The sequence below is a fragment of the Mixophyes fleayi genome, chromosome 2 (genome assembly GCF_038048845.1).
Source record: "Mixophyes fleayi isolate aMixFle1 chromosome 2, aMixFle1.hap1, whole genome shotgun sequence".
Lineage (NCBI taxonomy): Eukaryota > Metazoa > Chordata > Amphibia > Anura > Limnodynastidae > Mixophyes > Mixophyes fleayi.
The window spans coordinates 155671346-155690956 of record NC_134403.1 but is presented as its reverse complement, the minus strand read 5'-3'; the positions used below and the strand labels follow the sequence as shown (position 1 = coordinate 155690956).

At 38.3% G+C, this 19611-nt stretch overlaps 1 protein-coding gene across 8 annotated transcripts in view; it reads left to right on the top strand.

The window, feature by feature from the left end:
* Positions 1–19611, top strand: part of DMD (dystrophin) — a 1967742-nt gene that overhangs the window by 616532 nt on the left and 1331599 nt on the right. The gene's annotated exons all lie outside the window — the stretch shown is intronic.

Here is a 19611-nt window from a genome sequence, read left to right as displayed (position 1 = left end):
AGCCTGAGTGCTATACAGCATCAGCTGGTTTCTACTGTAAGAGGGAGAAAATGAGTGTGGGTCCAAATGCTAGAGTGAAAACAAGCCCCAAGTTGTTCAACTGGTGTTTCTATAGCAGCTCCCCCCTTCCCAGAGGATACCAGCAGAACCATAACTTAAAATTTTAGCACCTGGGGCTAGAAATAAAAATGCTGTCCCACTAGCCCTCAATTTTAACCAAACAAACCTAAAATATTCATAAACTGCACCCCCACTAGTTACGACCCTAGACACCAGTCCCATGTTGAATAGCCTTGGGTTCTTCCTGACCTCCCTGGGTGGTGGGAGCTAGGGTAGTTAAAAAGATTGGAACACCTGGAGTGGCAATTTTTTCACCTCAGTGGTCCCAGTATAATGGACAGGGGTTCTTAATAATTAATGCACATATACAATTTTCAAATAAACTTTGATTGAATCCCTAAAATACCTCTTTCACCACTTTATTAACTATAAAATAAAATATTATTTTATTATTTCTTGGTCATTCATAATACAAATGAGAAATAAAAAATTGTTTTTCTTTTTTCATTTTCCTTCATCTGTTGTAGTCCAAATGGATGAAAAAATACATGCAAAACAATATTAACAGCATATTGTAATTAAGTATAATTGTGATTCCCCTATATTTACAATGACTCAATAGCTGACCATGTGTTTAGCTATTCTATTGCAAGTAAATCTTACCAATGGTTTGGTGTTTAACATTAAGATTATGTCTGAAAATATTATACTGCATGGGCTATATTCACCGATCAGCTGCAACTTTAAAACCACCTCCTAATATTGTTTAAGTCCCCCTTGGGCTGCAAAAAAAGATCTGACCCATCCAGGCATAGACTCCTTAAGACCTCTGAAGGTTTATCTGGCACCAGATGTTAACAGCAGATCCTTTAAAACTTGTAAGTTGCAATGTGGCACCTCCGTGTCTCTGACTTGTTTTTACAGCACATGCCACAGATGCTCAATTGGATTGAGACCTGGGGAATTTGGAAGCCAGGTCAATACTTTGTCAAGTTCCTCAAACCATTACTGAACAATTTTTGTAGTGTACAGGGCTTATTTTTCTGCTGGTGCCATTTCTTTTCCAGGTAAAGGACGCACACGCACCTGGCAGTCCATATGATGTAAAAGAAAATATGAATCATCAGACCCGGCCACCTTCTTCCACTGCTCCATGGTCCAGTTCTGGCACTTACATGCTCATTATAGGCACATTAAGCGGTGGACAGGGGTCAGCATGGGCAATCTAACCGGTCTGCGGCTACGCAGATACGTCAGTTGTGATACTGTCAGCAATTTGTGCTACAGTAGGTATTCAGTGGGATTGGACCAGGCGGGTTAGCCTTTGCTCCCCACGCACATCAATGAGCTTTGGGTGCCCATGACTCTGTTGCTGGTTCACCGGTTGTCCTTACTTGGACTACTTTTGAGAGGTACTAACCACTACATACCAGGAACACCCCTCAAGACCTGCTGTTTTGGAGCTGCTCTGACCTAGTAGTTTAATCATCACAATTTGGTCCTTGTCAAAGTCGTTTAGATCCTTACGCTTGCCCATTTTTTATGCTTCCAAAACATCAACTTCAGGAACTGACTGATCACTTGCTGCCTAATATATTCCACCCCCTGGACAGGTGCCATTGTAATGAGATATCAATGTTATTCACTTCACTTGTCAGTGGATTTAATGTTATGGCTGATCGGTGTATGATTGTGGCAGAAGCATCCAGCTTTAGGTTGACATGTTCTACATCTGTATATGCTAGTAAATTTATAATATAATAAAGCCTTGTTAATTCTCCTATCATGAAAGTGGTGTATCTAGAGATGGACAATTTTTTTTTTATTCTTACATACTGAATATGTGACTACTTGTGTATCAATAGATTAAATGAGTAGTGTGATTGTAGGAGTTAAGAGGATTGTCACATAGCAGCAATTCAAAACAAATAATAAAATAAAAAGCATTTCCACTGTCCAACTCTCTAAAAACAATTAATATTGTCCTGCTTTAAAAAGATTAGCATCTAATACCCAGAAGTACACCAAAACAGTTTTCAGTAGAATTATAGTTTAGAATCTGTGCTTCTTCAAGTGCTACTCCCTGCTGCTTATGACAAGTCTGTGCACAACACAGTAAAACTCCAAAATATATATAAGCACATAGGACCAGGGCTGCCACCAGAAATTGTGGGGCCCAGTACAAATGTAACAGGCAGGGCCCCCCTCCTATATTTGCCTCCCCCATTCTCTACAGTCAACCCCATCCCCAGTTCCTTCTAAACCCTGCAGTAGTTTACTTACCTCTCTACGTTCTCTTGCTGTCTCCTTTTGGGGCTCTATTGACAGTGTTGTGACGTTATTAATCACATGATATCAGCGATGCTGCAGGGAGTCTCTCTGCCTTATCTCAGCGCTCTGTCTGGGAGCTGTGCACCTGGGGCTGGGACTGGAGCAAATGTTGGCAGCTGTGGGGCCCCAACATCTTGGAAGTGAAGGCATGCTGCCTACAAGGAGGCCCGCTGCCGCATCCTAATTATTTGCAGAGGTCTCTCCCCACACCAACTCTCACATTTCAGGAGCAGCTGTTGCCTAGAAATGGCACCCGCTACCTCCCATAATTCACTTCAGAGGCCCCCTCCCCTAATAAATTTGTTTGGGCCCAGGGTTGGTGGGGCACCACTCTGCTTTTGGGGCCCATACTGCTGTACTCCCTGTACTCCCCTGATGGCTGCCCGTCATAGGACTCTCCATATAGTGTAGTGGTGTGTGAATTAAAACAAACGTTTCTCTTGCACTCCTTCTCACATTCAAAATAAACGCATACTGCAAGAAAGCATGTTTATACTCTTTTGGTATGATTAGTAAATGGCAATCGGCCAGGAAGAATTTGGCCCTCCCTCGTTTGCAGATCTTTCGGTGAGACACTGCCTTCCAACATCTCTGCACTTTTTGTACCTACAGATCCATAGTTTTATCTATTCGCATAGCTAGCAAGCAGCGTGTTGTATCTGGCGTGTTTGAAAGCAAACTCTCCTGAGTTTGCTTAATCGCAGCTTCATACATTTGAGACTTGTATAGCTGGAGTGGCAAACGGGAGTTTGATCTCTATCGATTTTGCAAATAGTGATTTTGACAGAAGCACAACTCTGGCATTTTTACATGAAATCTCAGCTTCATACATCTGCGATTTTCAACTCTCCCGAGAAAATCGCTGGATTTACAAAATCGCACCTTGATACTTTTCCCCCTTGGTGTTCTTTTGTGTTTATAAATGTTGCCAGGTAGGTACCCAGTTATAAGGTTATTCCTGTAACTGGCACATGGGTTTTTAAAGTAGAATGCCAGAACTGGTTTTTGTAAAATCTTATTTAGAACAGCATACTGTGGGGCTTTACAAAGGTAGCCTTATCTAAATTAGCAACTTTCTTCAGCTATGGTATGTGAAGTAGGGATTGCCTTTGCTTAATAGTAAATGTTGATTGTAGCCCCTTTAGGGTAGAGTAGAGCGGTAGGCAGGGGTGGGGGGGGCAGGGGGGCATCGGTCCCGCGGGCCGCTCATTCTCAACGCTGCCGGCCGCCCCCAGGAGGCAATTTCGGCTGATTTTTACCGGCGGCCGCATCACATGACACGCGATGCGGCCGCGTCATTGGATGCAGCCGCATCGCATGTCATGTGATCCGGCCGCCCGGCCGCCCCCCCCGGGCTGAAATCTGCCAGCCCGCGCCTGGTGGTAGGCTACTCTTGCGGAGAACCCCCTTGCTTTTGCTAATTGTGTAGTACTCCTGTGTGATTTGTAAATATACATATGTCTATTTTTTATTTTAACATAAAGGTGTATCCTTCCTTTTGTTTTGCTTAAGTGATTCTGAACTCACAGACGAATCAGCTACCCTTTGCTAACACATAATCTAGGTTAAGTGAGCAAAATGAACAACACATTAGCCTGGCATCTTCACAAATGTTGCCTGCTCAATCTTCAGGTTTCAGAGCAATCAGGGCCTGTGCAAGGTTTCTAGGCGCTCTAGGCAAAGCCTCAGCCTGCCGCCCCTGCCTCCATGCCCCCAACCTATACTAATCAAGAAGAGAACTGAAGACTTCAAGCCAGATTGAAAGGAATTTAAAATGCAATTGATTTACTAGTAAATGAACATTCACTTTTCACATTTCCATAGTGCCTAAATTTACAGTGATTAAAAAATAAAGAGAACAAAAATTCAGTATATCGTAAAATGATAAGTGATGTATAATTTCCACACAATTATTTAGATATAATACAAGAATATTGAACATGCGGTAGAAAAGCAATATACCTGGAACCTGATTTTAATCAATAATATCATATAATTTTTTATCTTTTGCTATTTAATGTGTAGGTTTTATGGAAATATAATAAAGGTTATTTTTTAATTATGAACTTATTGGGAGTATAACATCCTTCTAGATCATTTCTAAATTTTTGATGAGTATAAGTGGACTTTTATAGGTTATTGTTTATGGTTGTTTATTTAAAAACTAAAGTCACTATCTAACCTAAAATTTAATGTATACAGCTTGTCAGGCTGTCGCAAAGCTGGTGGCTCAACTGCTGCTGCTGTTCATCAAAAGCTACGTTAGATGGGCATCACCAGAGCTGACTTAAGTCTTTAGGGACCCTAGAGAACACTCAGACGGGGAAGAGGCAGGGGGCCTCTATTGTCTAGTCAGAATTGTACACATTCAAATAGGACGGGGGCACAGGCACATATGGGTAGGGGACACCTGGGTAGGGGGACACGGGCACACATAGACAGGGGGACATGGGCACACATGGGCAGGGGGACACGGGCCCACATTTAATTAGTTCATACAAAGAACAAATGAAAGGACAAACTTTCACTGCTACACAATAGCAATTTCTTGTTGCTTTAAAAAATATTACAGAAATATGAGTGACACACACATACCTTCTACTATTTACGCTACATTTCTGTCATTAACAACAAGTGAATTTATCTAACTTTCCCAATATCTCAAAGGTCAGTAAAGGGACACTGGCTACTAAATGTACTTTATTGCTTCCACAGTCCAGAATTCAGTTATGTAGAAATCAAGTGTTTACCTGCAGAGTATGAGTTATATGACTACCAAGTGCACATTGTATCCACTTAATAGGAGTAATAACTAATGGGTAACCCAGGGCTTGTTTCACAGTGGCATGTATTGTCCTTTTAGGCTTGCCACACTCACATGCACAGTTAGTGTGTCAAGAGAGAAAACAATCAGTTTGAATCTGATTGCACTGTGTGTATTGCAGTAGTGAAACTAAAACATTAATGATCATTATATGTTCTGCATAACATTTCCTTTAATTTTCTTAACTGCTAGAAACATGACATAATACCATTGCAGCAGGTTTTTTTTTTATATATACCCCATTATACATTTGAGTTGTGAACTACTGTATAGCACATTTTGAAACTTATAAAAGAAGGACCCAGCATATATTTACCTTCAGTAGGGCAATATGTCTTCAATTGTTTTTAACAAAAAAAAAAGGATACAGAAATATTACATAATAACAGAAGATGTTAGTAAAAATAAAACTGCATATTATGAGTGGATATGTAGCTAAAGTCAGTGTGAAATGAAAGCCATCCATGGGATATACCTCAGAGAAATAATATAATAGAATTTCAATAAATAAATTGACTATAATGAATAACATGGAGTTTTGAGTCTATTATCTGAACAACTGATTTGTTTCTGAATAGATAGTCTATCAAATACTCTTACTTACACTCATCTTTAATCACACATTACCTGACCACTGGCTGGGTCTTTTTATATTGCATTTGTATTCATTATATTTGGAAACTACAGTGCCTATTCTTCTGAGATTACTACTTGTATCATAGGGCTAAAAAGGTTGCTTATCAAGGTGAAATGCTATTATTCAAACCCCTACCCAAATGGCACAGCATGCGTTAACAACATATTGTTACTTTTCTATTTTACACTCATAATTTTAATGGTTCATTTTTGAGAGCATCTCTTGAAAGCAAAGCTAAATTTCCAATTTACTGTTTTGCTGGTAATAGGCTATGCTGCATGATCATAGACACTTCCCTAAATCAAATCAGCTGGCTATCATAATACAATACACCAGCTGCTTATTTGTCCTCAGCATGGCCATTTTTGTGAATATTACCAAGAGCTATTTCACAATGTTTAATTAAACCAACCTCCTCTGACAAAAAGTGTCTGGCTTACCGAAGCTACAATTACAGCTATAGGATATTTGATTATTTAACTTTGTAAATATCAAATAGCTTTTTCTATATAAGTAGTAACCATTATGTTGCCAGCAAATACTATTTTTATTTATTTTAAATCTATCATCAATGAAGTTTGATTAGACGTAATCAGAGCAATTTATTTATCTATAGTTTTAGTTTTTAAATGGGACTTCAATGAGTACAATGAAGAAAATGTGTATAAGGCATTATTCTTTCTTTTATCTTTCTTTTTTTTTGTATGTTTTAATTGGCTCTTTATGCTGAGTAAAAAATAATATTGAAAACTGCTTGAATACAATGTTATTGCTTTGAAAATGTAGTGACTAAGTTGCGTAATGTTTTTTATATGATTGTGTGAACACTGGGTGACATTGTATATGAATTATATTTTGTTATACATCAGCAGAGGAAACAAGATGACTGCTCCCAGTTTTCACTTGAACTACATATAGTGAACATAGCAATTTTATAGGCATGAGCCAAAATTCATGAGAATATAGCATGTCAATATAATGACTCCTTCCGCTGGGTGTAGGAAACGGGTACACTGTAACTTAAATGTTGATACTATGAGAGTCAAATTGCATTTAAAGGAAACTGAAATGGAGGAAACCATCTTGAGCTATGTTAGCAATAGAAGAATAATAAAGGAGAATTACTAGAAATCTACCTTATTATTATTCTGAAGGTTTATTTATATAGCGCCAATTATATTTCACTGCGCTGTACAGAGAACCTTACATAGAAAGAGTTTTTATGTATTCATAACAAGGCCATGCTTAGAGCTGAAAAAAATTAATCCAGTGCTGAAAACAGAGAAGGATACAAATATTCTTCTATTCGTTTTACAGATATGATGTTGAAGCAGGGGATCACCATTAGTGGATGAAGGAGAGTTTTATGTTTGGGACTGGAGGGTTGTTCATTACTAGGAGTAAGGAGCTGCCAGGAACTGTCAGTAACATCTTCTTCCTAGCAAGTGGCAGATCAGGGAATGGTGAGCACATAATGGGGTGGGGAACACCAGATTTGTAGGACTACTCTACACTGGCCACTGGAGTGTGAGGGGTTCTACTCTAGGGTAGTTACAGAAGTGGATGGTTATCTACAAAAATAGGATGGTCTACTTTGTATACTAGCCAATATAAAAGGCTTAAGTTTGTATAGTTGCTATTAGGATGGACCCGCTATATAAACTAGCCAGAAGAGGGGTACTACTACTGTATAGTAGTCAGGGTCACTGAGAGATATGTCAGACCCTATTGTAGCCTCTTAACCTATTGGTTCATGCAGTTGCTAGCTCCATCACAAACCAACTCAGATGGGGTCCCACTGACCTTGTCATAATAGCCACTGACACCCCCCCTCCCCATTGTCTCCACTAATTGTAGTCATCGTAATAGGAGCAAGGGACAGACAGAAGCTCTATATATTGGGTTATAGGGGGGAGGTTCACCAAAATTTTTGATGGAGGGCTAGTAAAAGAACACCACTGGTGTGACTTTAGGGCAAGGTTCCCCATCCCCCAAAATAAGGACAGTTGGGAGGCATGATATACACATATATTTCTATGCATGCATGTTTGCAGCCCTCTCATTACCACTGTCATATCCAGAGGGGGACGATCAGGGTAACCTCCTCTAACTGCCTCTCAGCTGTCAGGCACCTATACTTACTGAGCGTTTGCAAGCAGCTTACCCCTTTTAAAAGTGACGGAACCCCCCTAAGAAAATGTCAATCCACCCCTGCTCAGTACATTTCTCCACCACAGAATTCTCACTGATCACTTATTTCTCCTTCACCACCCTCCCCTAGCCTTGGTCCTCTGCTCAGTTCCTCTGTAATCCCTCGCTTGGCTGTCTCCTCAGCTCTCTCCACAAAAATGTCTTCTCCGGTCTTTCTCTTATTACTGTATTTGGCTGCCTGTTAAGCCTCTCTCCAGTCTTGCTTTCTGAAAGACACCACAGTTCCTGCTATCTCCAGGTCTCTACTCAGCTGTCTAAGCTCTATCCTGGGGCTGTGGACAGGTGTGTAACTACACCTTTTCAAACCTGTGGAGGGGGATCCTACATTCCCAGGCCTCATCAGTGATCCCAACAGTGCTACTTTAGCTTGTAACAACCACAAGGATTAAAACCTTGTCATAATCCTCCTGCAAAATAAAATCTTCAGCTATTATTTACATATTTAATTTTCTCATGATGGTTGCCCACATTAACGTCTGTATTATAGACATGCCTACCTCGACAATGGAGACACAAAGGCCACCTGTTCATTGAATGAAATTGAAATAGATAGGGATTACAACTCTTGTCAGTATTTCCCTATAAAATGAAATCTTGTCCAATGATTTTAAGACTTATCCTATAGGATTTAGACATTTTGTACTATAACTTATTTGTCCAATTTATGTATCACAGACATGCCTATCAGGACATTCATAATGTAAATATTAAACAATGATTTTTATTTGAGGTTGGAACCTAACAACCTGTTCCAGGGAAATGTAAAGTATTTCTCTAAATTAATAGAAACCTGTGCTTCTGTGTGCTATCTACCACAATTACAGTGGTTTCTTTTTCCCTCTGCTGTGATGATCTGAAGTGTTGATCTTGCTTTCTTTTTCCATGTTCATCAGCCAATTTTTCTGCTCCATTCCAATACCTTAAGGCATCTATTATAGCCTCTTAGGGCACTATGTGTTGTTTCTTCACTGAAATCAAGGACAATCTCAGAAGACTGTATCATCTAATTCCCAATTGCTGTTCTAGAGTTATGAATCTGCCAGTTCAAGTCAGTGTTGTTGATTAGAGGTATTCACATGCACACAATAGCTGCAGAGAGAAGAAGCATATATCCTGTATTTCTGTTAATACGGTTCTAAGAATGCTGAAAGTCTGATGTACCCAAATTTATGGTAATTAAGTAACTCTTATCCAGTAACTTATATGGAGTGATCTATGCCTTCAAGCTGCTAATCTTGCCACAAAGCCCTGCTACTAACAGTCTATAATATGGGCAGCTATTGGTTGGTCATCATAAAACAATGAACTTCTAGAACCATTAGGTTTTTAGAGTCTTGACATCTCCCTACGTTAGATGACTCTCAATTGTCCCTTCTGAACAATGAGATAACGTCAGAAGAACTAAAACCTACTTTCATATCCCTCAAAAACTCTTCTGCCCCAGGCCCTGATGGCTTCACAGCCGTACTATACAGAAATGCTCCCAGCCCTCTCCCTCATGCTATTGGATTTGTTTAATTCTATTCTTCTAGGTAGGAAATTTGGCGGAGCCACCACCAGGGCGAATATAGTTATAATCCCCAAAGAGGGTAAAGATCCAAATCAATGAGCACGTTACTGTCCGATCTCTATGCTAAATGTCCACTTCAAACTTTTTGCCAAAATTTTAGCTAACCGTCTTGTCCGAGGGATTCCCTCTCTACTCCATCCGGATCAGGTGGGTTTCATCCCTAACCGCCAAGCAGCGGATAAATCCAGAAACATCATTGACTTAATTTATGCTGCTAACAAGTCACCTGCTCTGGTGGTGGCTCTTGATGCAGAGAAAGCGTTTGATCGCGTCTTTTGGCCTTTCATGCGCAAAGTTCTTAAAGCTGCTGGTATCCACAGTACTTTTCTCAAAGGAATAGCTTCTTTATATTACAATCCCTCAGCTATAGTCCTCGCTAATGGATGTGCCTCTCCCTCTTTTGCTATTTGTAACTGGTAACTGTTTGGTGGAGCTCTCCTAAAATTGTCCCTTTCTGTCGAGAAGTGGCTGACCTTATTCCTAAAATAGCTAATCTTCGTTCTCTCTTATTTTCTTCTCCCTCGTCTTCCCCCTGATACTCACAAACTTATTTGGAAACTCCCAAGCCACATTCTTACTGCCACTAGATGTCTAATAGCTAGAAATTGGAAGATAGCTGAATACCCCACTATCTCTAATTCAGAATGTTTTGCAGATATATAATCTAGAACATATGACTAGTATATTAAATGACCATCCAAACCAATTCCTCTCAACATGACATCTTTGGCAAAACTATTTTGCCTCTACACAACATATCTCTTAATGTATCATACCCACTATGAGTCTTGAGAACACAATCTACTTTTTTAAATCTCTCTCTATTCCTCCCAACTTCTCCCTCTGCTATTTTTCCCTATACTAACAAACCCTTCTTCCCTCCCCCGTTCCCTCCCCTTCTTTCTTCTTTCCTCTCTTTCTCCTTTCCTCTCTTTCTCCTTTAACAAACTTCCCCCCCTCCCCCACCCAACACGGTGTGTGCCATACAATGAAGTTTGCTCAAACTTGGTCTTATCCCATGGCTGCTCTCTTAATTGACATATGTATTAATATTGATATGTTATTTTGAACCTGTGTGTAATGTAACTTGTGTCTTATCCTGATTTTCTGTGATCTGGTTCATTTTCTTTTTCTGTATATCCTGTTTTGGAAAATCTTCAATAAAAAAAATTCTCAAACCCCCCTCCCCCCAAAAAACAATGAGCTTGTGACTTCAGCTTTTTGCAATGTTGAGTAGAGCCAGTATCAGCGTTTTTTTCCCAGAAGATGCATGAGTAAAAAACAAAAACAAAAACGCACACACAATTATGATACTACAGTCTACATGATATGGACAGTATAGCATACCAGAAGTTGGTTGTATTAGTGCTGGAAGTCTGTTCTGGCAAAATGTATATTACATGTACTTACATCATCATAGTTACATATTCCCATGTGACTTTTAAGCAGTGACCTTTTCCATCTGGCCACAACACGTTCATCCATTTATTATCTAAAGTAGTGAATGGTGGCTCTTATAAAGACATTGTTCGACAATGTCTCAATACCCTTCATGTCAGATATCTGTGATGAAACGGTAACACTCAACTCATTGGTATTGATTAGAGTCAACACTTTTTTTCCTTGTTACATCCAAGGAACGTCTGCAAATAGATAAAAAGAACAAACATAATACATCCTATATTTGTAATAGGAACAGAATGATTGGAGGAGAATGATCAGGATACATGTATATTATTTTTAATTAGACCTTATAATTGCATGTTCTGTTACCAATGTGTGCTAACACCTTATTTTCTCATATATATACTTTTAGGCTCCTGTTCTTTCAATGTAATGACCATTGTTTTGTGGCTGCTCTTATCATCACCATCGTCAACATTTATTTATATAGCGTCAGCAAATTCCGTAGCGCTTTACAATTTTACAATTATCATGATATCTTGCTGTTAGCTATACAGAAATATGAAAATGTTATAAAATCTGGAAATTGTAGTGTAGTCGGAAGTCTAAGAGGCCTATTCAATCAGCGTGATGTCTGAATGCGCACATTTCCGGGTACTACGGTACCCCCAACATTACAGATTTTACCTCTATGGGGTATGAGGGAAAATTCTGCAATGTTGCTTAGCCGTGGAGTGTCTTTGTGACCATTCTGGAGGCACTCCACAACTCATCCCTAGTAATTTAATCGGCACCTTTGACACAAATCTTGAGAATTGTTGAAATAAAATGTTCCTCGAAATTAGCAAGCATGAACACAAATGAAAAAAAGACTAATTTGAGCAGAAAAACATTAATACAGCTTCTCTTTAACATTAAGGGATGAATACAGCTTTAGGCTAGCAACATCAAAGGAACTGATGATCAGGAATCTAGAAGCTTTTTTGAGACAGAAATGTTATGCCTTCTCAGTCTCCAGGTTAGCAGCCTAACCTTTATGGAGAAAAGAGTTTTTCTTCCTATTCTGCCCAACTTTTTTATATAGGGGTTTTAAATTGCAAATCAGAGGCAGGTGAAGACCTCAACCAGGTTACTAAAACAGCTAGAAAACCAGGCTTACATTTGTTGTCCACATGGTTGTAACCTGGCAAAGATTAACATTGAAGTGGAACAGTCAGGAGTCCCTCTGCTACAGCATGAGATTGTGCAGTAGAAGTCATTCTGGGGCATGAAGTATTAATATTTCTACATTTTGGGACCTGTTCCATGTGTTTTACAGCCAGCAATTTATAAAGTTTTTGCATAAGTGAGACCAACCACATACATTCTTATATCTCTCCGTTGCTTCCTACATGAGTAGTAGTCACTACATATAATCTCTAACAAACAACATTACTCATACAGTGCATTTTGCACATGAACCCTGCACCCATGGGCAGAACTACAGTGGTAGCAGGGGGTACAGCTCTTACAGGGCTGGCAGTAAGGTGAGCCAAAGCCTAATACAGCAACAGTACCTCAACTGTTTCCTAAAAATTACTATAACAGCAATCAGGCACTAATTAGTAAAGGAAGCTTCAATAAGCCGTAGGAGGATAGATATTGTCTGTTTCATGTACATGAGAGGGCCCTTGCAAAATTTTGTTATGGGGCCCACAAACGTCTAGTTACATTCCCAGCTGCATCCTAGTACTTCAATAATGAAATCATTCATCAAACCTCATGAGATCATCCAATGTCCTCTATATGGAAGAGTATTGCACTAGTCACATACCCTTGTGCCCTCTTTCATCTCTGAGGAGACATCTGAGCTCTAAACGTTTTGGGCCTCATTTAGAATTAGGAGTAAATCATGTAAATAAGGTGCAGTTTTGCAAACTGTATTGTGCTGTAACAGGGGGAAATGTATAATACGTGCTGAGATTTAAAGTTGACAGGGGGAGCACATCCTAGATCAGCTCTAAACCACAGTGGAAACATAAAGCTGGATAGTACCTGTATGCTACTTGTTTAAGAATGCAGTATACTCCCTGCATGATAAAAATGCCTTTTCACCCTTTACCCATGTATAGATTTCTTACTATTATTTATTGTTGCTTGGCTGTGTCCAGCACATAATGACCTCTTTTATTAAAATAAAACATTTGGTAACTCTACACATAGTGAACAGTAACAAGTTGGCTATGAAACAAATATTATTAATCTGTTATTTTGAGACACACCCACTGCCACAGTTTCTGTCTTAAGGCATAGTAATAAACCCCTTATACAACTACATCAACTTTTAAATACCCCAAGCACTCCCCTTGACCACTTGCACATTTCAGTCTATAATCAAAACAGTTTATATCCTTAACAAATCTAGAATTTAGAATAATCTGTTGCTATACACATGGTAATAAAAACATAGTAATATGGTTAAAAAGCCAAAATGATTACACAAATGAATGAACTGGCTAAGATGTTGGCGCTAACATAACAAAAGCACCTGTGTAAATACTTCAGAAGTGTACACAATAAGTCACTGAAATGATAGAGAAAGAGAGAACAGATGGGCTACAGTCAATAACCTACAACATCTAATGTAACAATTATACTGAAAGAAATATATCAGAATATACAATTTATCAATGCATATTCTGATATGATGTTCCTGTAAGTGAAAAAACAGAATGTTTGGTTACAGTGAACTAAACCTCACAAACACTAGGATACCAGAAAAACATTACCCAGTACTGGTACCTTCTTTTTCATATTAATGTATGGAGCAGGATATAGCAAAACAAGTTGGATGCATGAACTTTGTTTCAGATAGAAGCACAAATCATCTAGCAACAGTCTGACCTGAACATCTCCAGGGGCAGGATGGGCTGGGGGTTAGGGGGGCATCTGCCCCCCAGTCCAGTCCCTTAGTGGGCTATCTTAAGCTGGGTCACTGGGCCACCTGCATTTTTTTCCTTTTAAAATAGGCTGCTAAGTCGAGTCTAAACTTTGCCAGCCCTCCCCTGAACATTTCACTGTTGTGGGCAGCATGGTGGCACAGTTTTTAGCCTCACAGCACTGGGGTCGTGAGTTCAATGTGTGTGTGTGTGTGTGTGTGTGTGTGTGTGTGTGTTAAGCAATGTAGACTGTAAGCTCCAATGGGGCAGGGACTGATGTGAATCACAAATATTTTCTGTACAGTGCTACGTAATTGGTGGCGCTATATAATTGATGATGATCAGAGGTGCAAAAATCTGCTTTGAGCCCCCCCCCCCCTCTCACACAACAGACACATACTGTTTTTATTGCATCGCGAGGACCCATGTCTGGAACATGGCGTATAGGGACACCCCTCTCCCAATGCTCTGTCGACAGTACAATCATAGGGGTATGTGTAGGAGCGGTTTGTCACCAGAGTTACCACATGAGATTTACACTTTGACTTTGAGAAAGTACTGACACAGACTGCAAGATGGGGGAAGTGTAATGTATTTTGACTCTCTGAGGACATCCACATTCCCGCATACATAAATGAATAAATCATAACAATGGTAGGGAAAGTTTCATGTATTCTGGCCGTCTGAGCACATCCGCATGCCCCTTACACCAATAACTAGCCATGCAGGTTACAGCCCTGTTCAACCACTGCGCATCATTTCAACAAGTTTGATCTGTCTTTAAAGCTGATATGTAGTTCAGTTCTTTATGTAGAATTTCACCCCTGACCAGTTCTGATGTTTCAATATGGATGGTTAAGCCATGAGGCACGTAACACAGTCTCGCTTTCCAGGCACCCGGCATGTCTGCATCATCATCATCATCAGCTATTTATATAGCGCCACTTATTCTGCAGCGCTGTACAGAGAACTCATTCACATCAGTCCCTGCCCCATTGGAGCTTACAATCTAAATTTCCTAACATACACACTCAGATAGAGAGAGCGACTAGGGTCAATTTGATTTCCTCTATTTCTCTTCTGTTTTCTTCTGGCTCCTCACTGTGTTACTCCTCACTGACAATGCCAGGTTTGATGACGTAATGCCGACAGCCAGGGAGGAGTTAGCGGGGAGGAGGATGCCGGGTTCCGGGCTCCATTGGATTGCTAAGTATATATAAGATTGCTAAGTGCAAAAGCCTCACCACTGGTAGTTCCACCTCTGATGATGCTGATGTCTTGTGCAGTACAACCCACTCCAGTCTATCTGTTACATGCAACCCATCAGTCAGCAACATCATCAACTCACTTCATGAAATACTCTGTGCATGACATTTTGATGATCTGATTGGCTGCAGGTTGCTCTGTACCCACTCACTAGGGAACTGGGGACACATGAATAGGAAATAAAAATAAATAAATAAAACAGATGCTCTGACATTAGTAAAATAACACTTAATAATGACCATACAGACTGGTAATTACCTGTTATCAGTAAAGTAAATGCTGCAGGATTTCTGAAAAACATTGTGGGACACTTGTATTCCTTCATGGCGCCAGTGTATTCATGTGCAAGTGGCAATTTACAACAAGATAACAGTGCATCCAGCAAGACTAGCAAACTCTTAAATCCAGGAATGTGGTGGAGAATTCGGCTTAATGTAGGAAAGAATTATATGTGAATACAAAATTATACCATTTCCCCACTTTAATATAATGTGTAGTTTAAAACCTTTATCTGTTTGTCATATGTATTCATACAGTATTTAAAAGAAAATCAAATTGGTTAGCAGGGTATCTCTTGCATTTGTACTGGTAATAGTTGAAATTCCGATATATGATGTCCCACTACTCATAGCTCTTTTCATTTGTTTTAAAAAGGATTTGTAGTATATTTTTTGTTTTCTGTTATTTCAGTATAGTGAGGCACTGATGTCAGCATTCTTCAGGCCTATGTAAATGAGCAATACAAGTTTGTAGTAAGTGCATTTTGAGGCTGTTCAATATATGTTTGCAGCATATAGCATCATATATGTACTGTAACTGTATCATCAACATCATCATCATCACCATTTATTTAAATAGCACTAGCAAATTCTGTAATGCTTTACAATTGGGGACAAACACAGTAATAAACAATACTGGGTAAAACAGACAAAGAGGTACAGGGGCTCTGCTCGCAAGCTTACAATATATAGGATAAACTATATCCACATCATGTATAATTGTTTTCCTTACTTACACATTAATATGAAAATAGTTGATTGAGATCATTATTTATTTATTCATTGACTCTGAGAATCTTGCGTGATATGCAAATAATACCATGTTCTTAAATACCACCATGGGCCTGATTCATTAAAGAACTTAAATTAAGAAGTCTCTTATTTAAGTCTCCTGGACAAAACCATGTTACAATGCAAGGGGTGAAAATTAGTTTTCTGTTTTGCACATAAGTTAAATACTGACTGTTTTTTTCTGTAGCACACAAATATCAACTTTAAATTTCAGTATACAAATAAGCTATCAAGTATTTGTGTGCTACATGAAAAAACAGTCAGTATTTAACTTCTGTGCAAAACAGAATACTAATTTTCACCCCTTGCATTGTAACATGGTTTTGTCCATGAGACTTAAATAAGAGACTTCTTAATTTAAGTTCCTTAATGAATCAGGCCCAATGTTCTTAAATTGAGACTCAGTGACATATACTCTCATCTTCAGCCAATGTTGTCCATCTAAACATAGCAACTAGTACATATGTTATTATGACACAATTGTCATAGTAGTTTTCTAAAGTTCTGTCGTCAGTGTGTGTCACTGTATTGTAATCATGTTATGGTTGTTTTGCTTGCTTATTATTACCTTGTTCTAAGTAATATGTGTGAGCTTTAGGAATAAAGCATAACAATAACTTTAGTGAAGTGGTCAAAAACATAATAATTGCCACAATACATATGAGCAAACCATGAATTAATTTATCCATACACCTTCTAGGTTAATAGTTTTACAGAATTTGTGCACCAATATAATCTTCTCTCAATGCTATTTTATATGACTAAATAAAGCTTCACTAGGATACAGTTTGATTATTTTTTACTGAAATGTTTTAAACTGTCACAATACTTAAGTTTTATGCTCTTTATATTTTGGAAATATTTGAACCTGCAGACATCTAATTTTGGAAGTGGCTGCAAATAAGTTAATAACTTTGTCAGCTTACCTCATTTGTCACTGTATAATGTCTAAGGAGTTCTGGTGATTGATCCCTATCAAGTCCAAAATCACTGTATGCTAATAGAATGTGTTTGATAGATGATATGCAATATCAGCCCTTAATAAAATAATGGTCAGGACATTGCTTCACAAAATATGCTTTATGATTGATAGCAATACGACACTGGCTATTTATCTGACAATAACTGATTAAGGGATTGTTCCTTAAATTCTATTTTAATTCTATGATATATTAGACTGACTACAATATGTTATTAAAGGGGGATTCCTCTTGTGAAGACCTCTCCCACCCATAGACAACATCCACACCCACTATGTAGCCTTTTAATGGGGACCCACTGTCTGAGCCACTAGTCTTTTTCTGCAGATTAGCTAAGCTGACCAGGTGGGTGGTTTAACTGTATGTGGGGCCCCTGATTACGTAGGATCTACATCCAATCCATTACTGTACCACATACACTGTCCAGCCTCCATCTTATGTGCCCATATTTTCCTTCTATGTATTTATGTTGCCATCTTGTGTAATATATTACATGTGTTGTAATGTGATATGTATCTTTTAGCCTTAAAACGTATGGCTCTGAAAGATCATTTTAAAAACCTAGTGGGCCTGATTCATTAAGGAAAGTTAAGCAAAAAATTGAGTAAGTTTTCTCAAATTTTCTGGACAAAACCATGTTGCAATGCAAGGGGTGCAAATTAGTTTATTATTTTGCACATAAGCAAAATGCTGGCTGTTTTTTCATGTAGCACACAAATTCGTATTAGCTTTATTTTACACTGAAATTTAAAATTGATCTAGGACATGCCCTACTCCAACTAAAAATCTGCCACCACATTTTAAATTTACCTCCCCCTCCAATGCAACATGGTTTTGCCTTACTTACTTACTTTTGCTTAACTTTCCTTAATGAATCAGACCCAGTATATCTTGGGTGCTTAAAATAAACACTTTTTTTTTTTTTTTTTTCTCACCTCTGGGAATAAAAAGAATAGTAAACCTCTCCATTGCTTTATATAATTTGTATCTTTCCTAATTAGTATCTATGGTTGTTTATTTTACTTTCACTTTTCAATAATAATCTAGAAGGGTTAGCATTTATTCAATTTATTATTATAATTTTTTTATTGTTGTTTAACTTTTATTAATCATCACTGACCCGAGGGATAAAGTGTAGTCTTGTAAAATTAAAGGTCAGTTTGTTTAAGGAAAAAAAATCAACTTTCTTGAGTTCCACTACAATTATATGAAAAATCAAGGAAAATAAAGTTATTTATAAAGCGCGATTGATCTGTTGTGCAGAATAAAGGCAGCTTTGGACTTGTCCTGTGCCTCCGTTTGCACAAAGGCATCTACATTTTACTGATGTACAAGGGTTTATGGACCAAGATAATGGCATTTACAGAGCAACAGAAGTTCCCCAACCAGAATGAAAGACATGGGTATACTGAAGGCATTTCTAGGAAAGGATGGTCACTCTGCCACATTATCTACTGCAAAGTAATAATTATCCCCTAACCACAACAGCACTGTGAAAATAAAGATAAAATAAATGTAATCTTAATAAAAATAACTTTTTTGGATGCTGCCAAGTACTGTAAAGTAACAAAAGCTGGAGGTAGACACCAATAACAACAATGAACTATACAGCCTATCCAACATACTAAAGTAACTGTGTAAAGCTTAATTTAATTAAATTAAGTACAAATATATTTTCATTAACTCACTGTTTTGTTTTTTTTTATTAAGAAAGAAATAATCTTAAAATGCACATAAACAAGTAATCTCCGGATTAAATATTCTCTAGAAAAAGTCGAAAGGCAAAAGACCCATGATATTAAAAGATTTTGTTTTATTATCAATGATTATAAGTTAAGCATTCTTAATTTTACATTATTAAAAAAACATATTTAAAAAGCATATCTGGTGGCAATACCAAAATTACAATACAAACAGAGTCTATAAACAAAAGTATACGCCAGTTGTTCAAATATTTATATGGGGAGTCAATGATAGGTGATTCTGTCAGAACATGGCACTTTAAACTATCATCAAATGGTAAAAACATTATTTATATCAGAGGTAAGAGATATAATTATTTTGTCAGGCTTTCTGGCTAGGCATGGTTGTCTTGGGGTTGGAAAGTTTTTGGCTGAACTTCTCTAAAACTTCATCTCCAAGAATCCAGCTCAATCTCTTAACGGGGTCATCTGCACAAAATAGAGGTAGGCATTTTTTGGGCTGAACCAACATTCAGTCTTTTAATTCACTGAGACCTAGTGACATCTCTGAGATAAGAGGCACTTTGCTCCTAGTGAATTGAGAAGTTGCGTTTACATGAATATTGGTTCAGCCTGCACATAACAGCTTCTGTTGCAT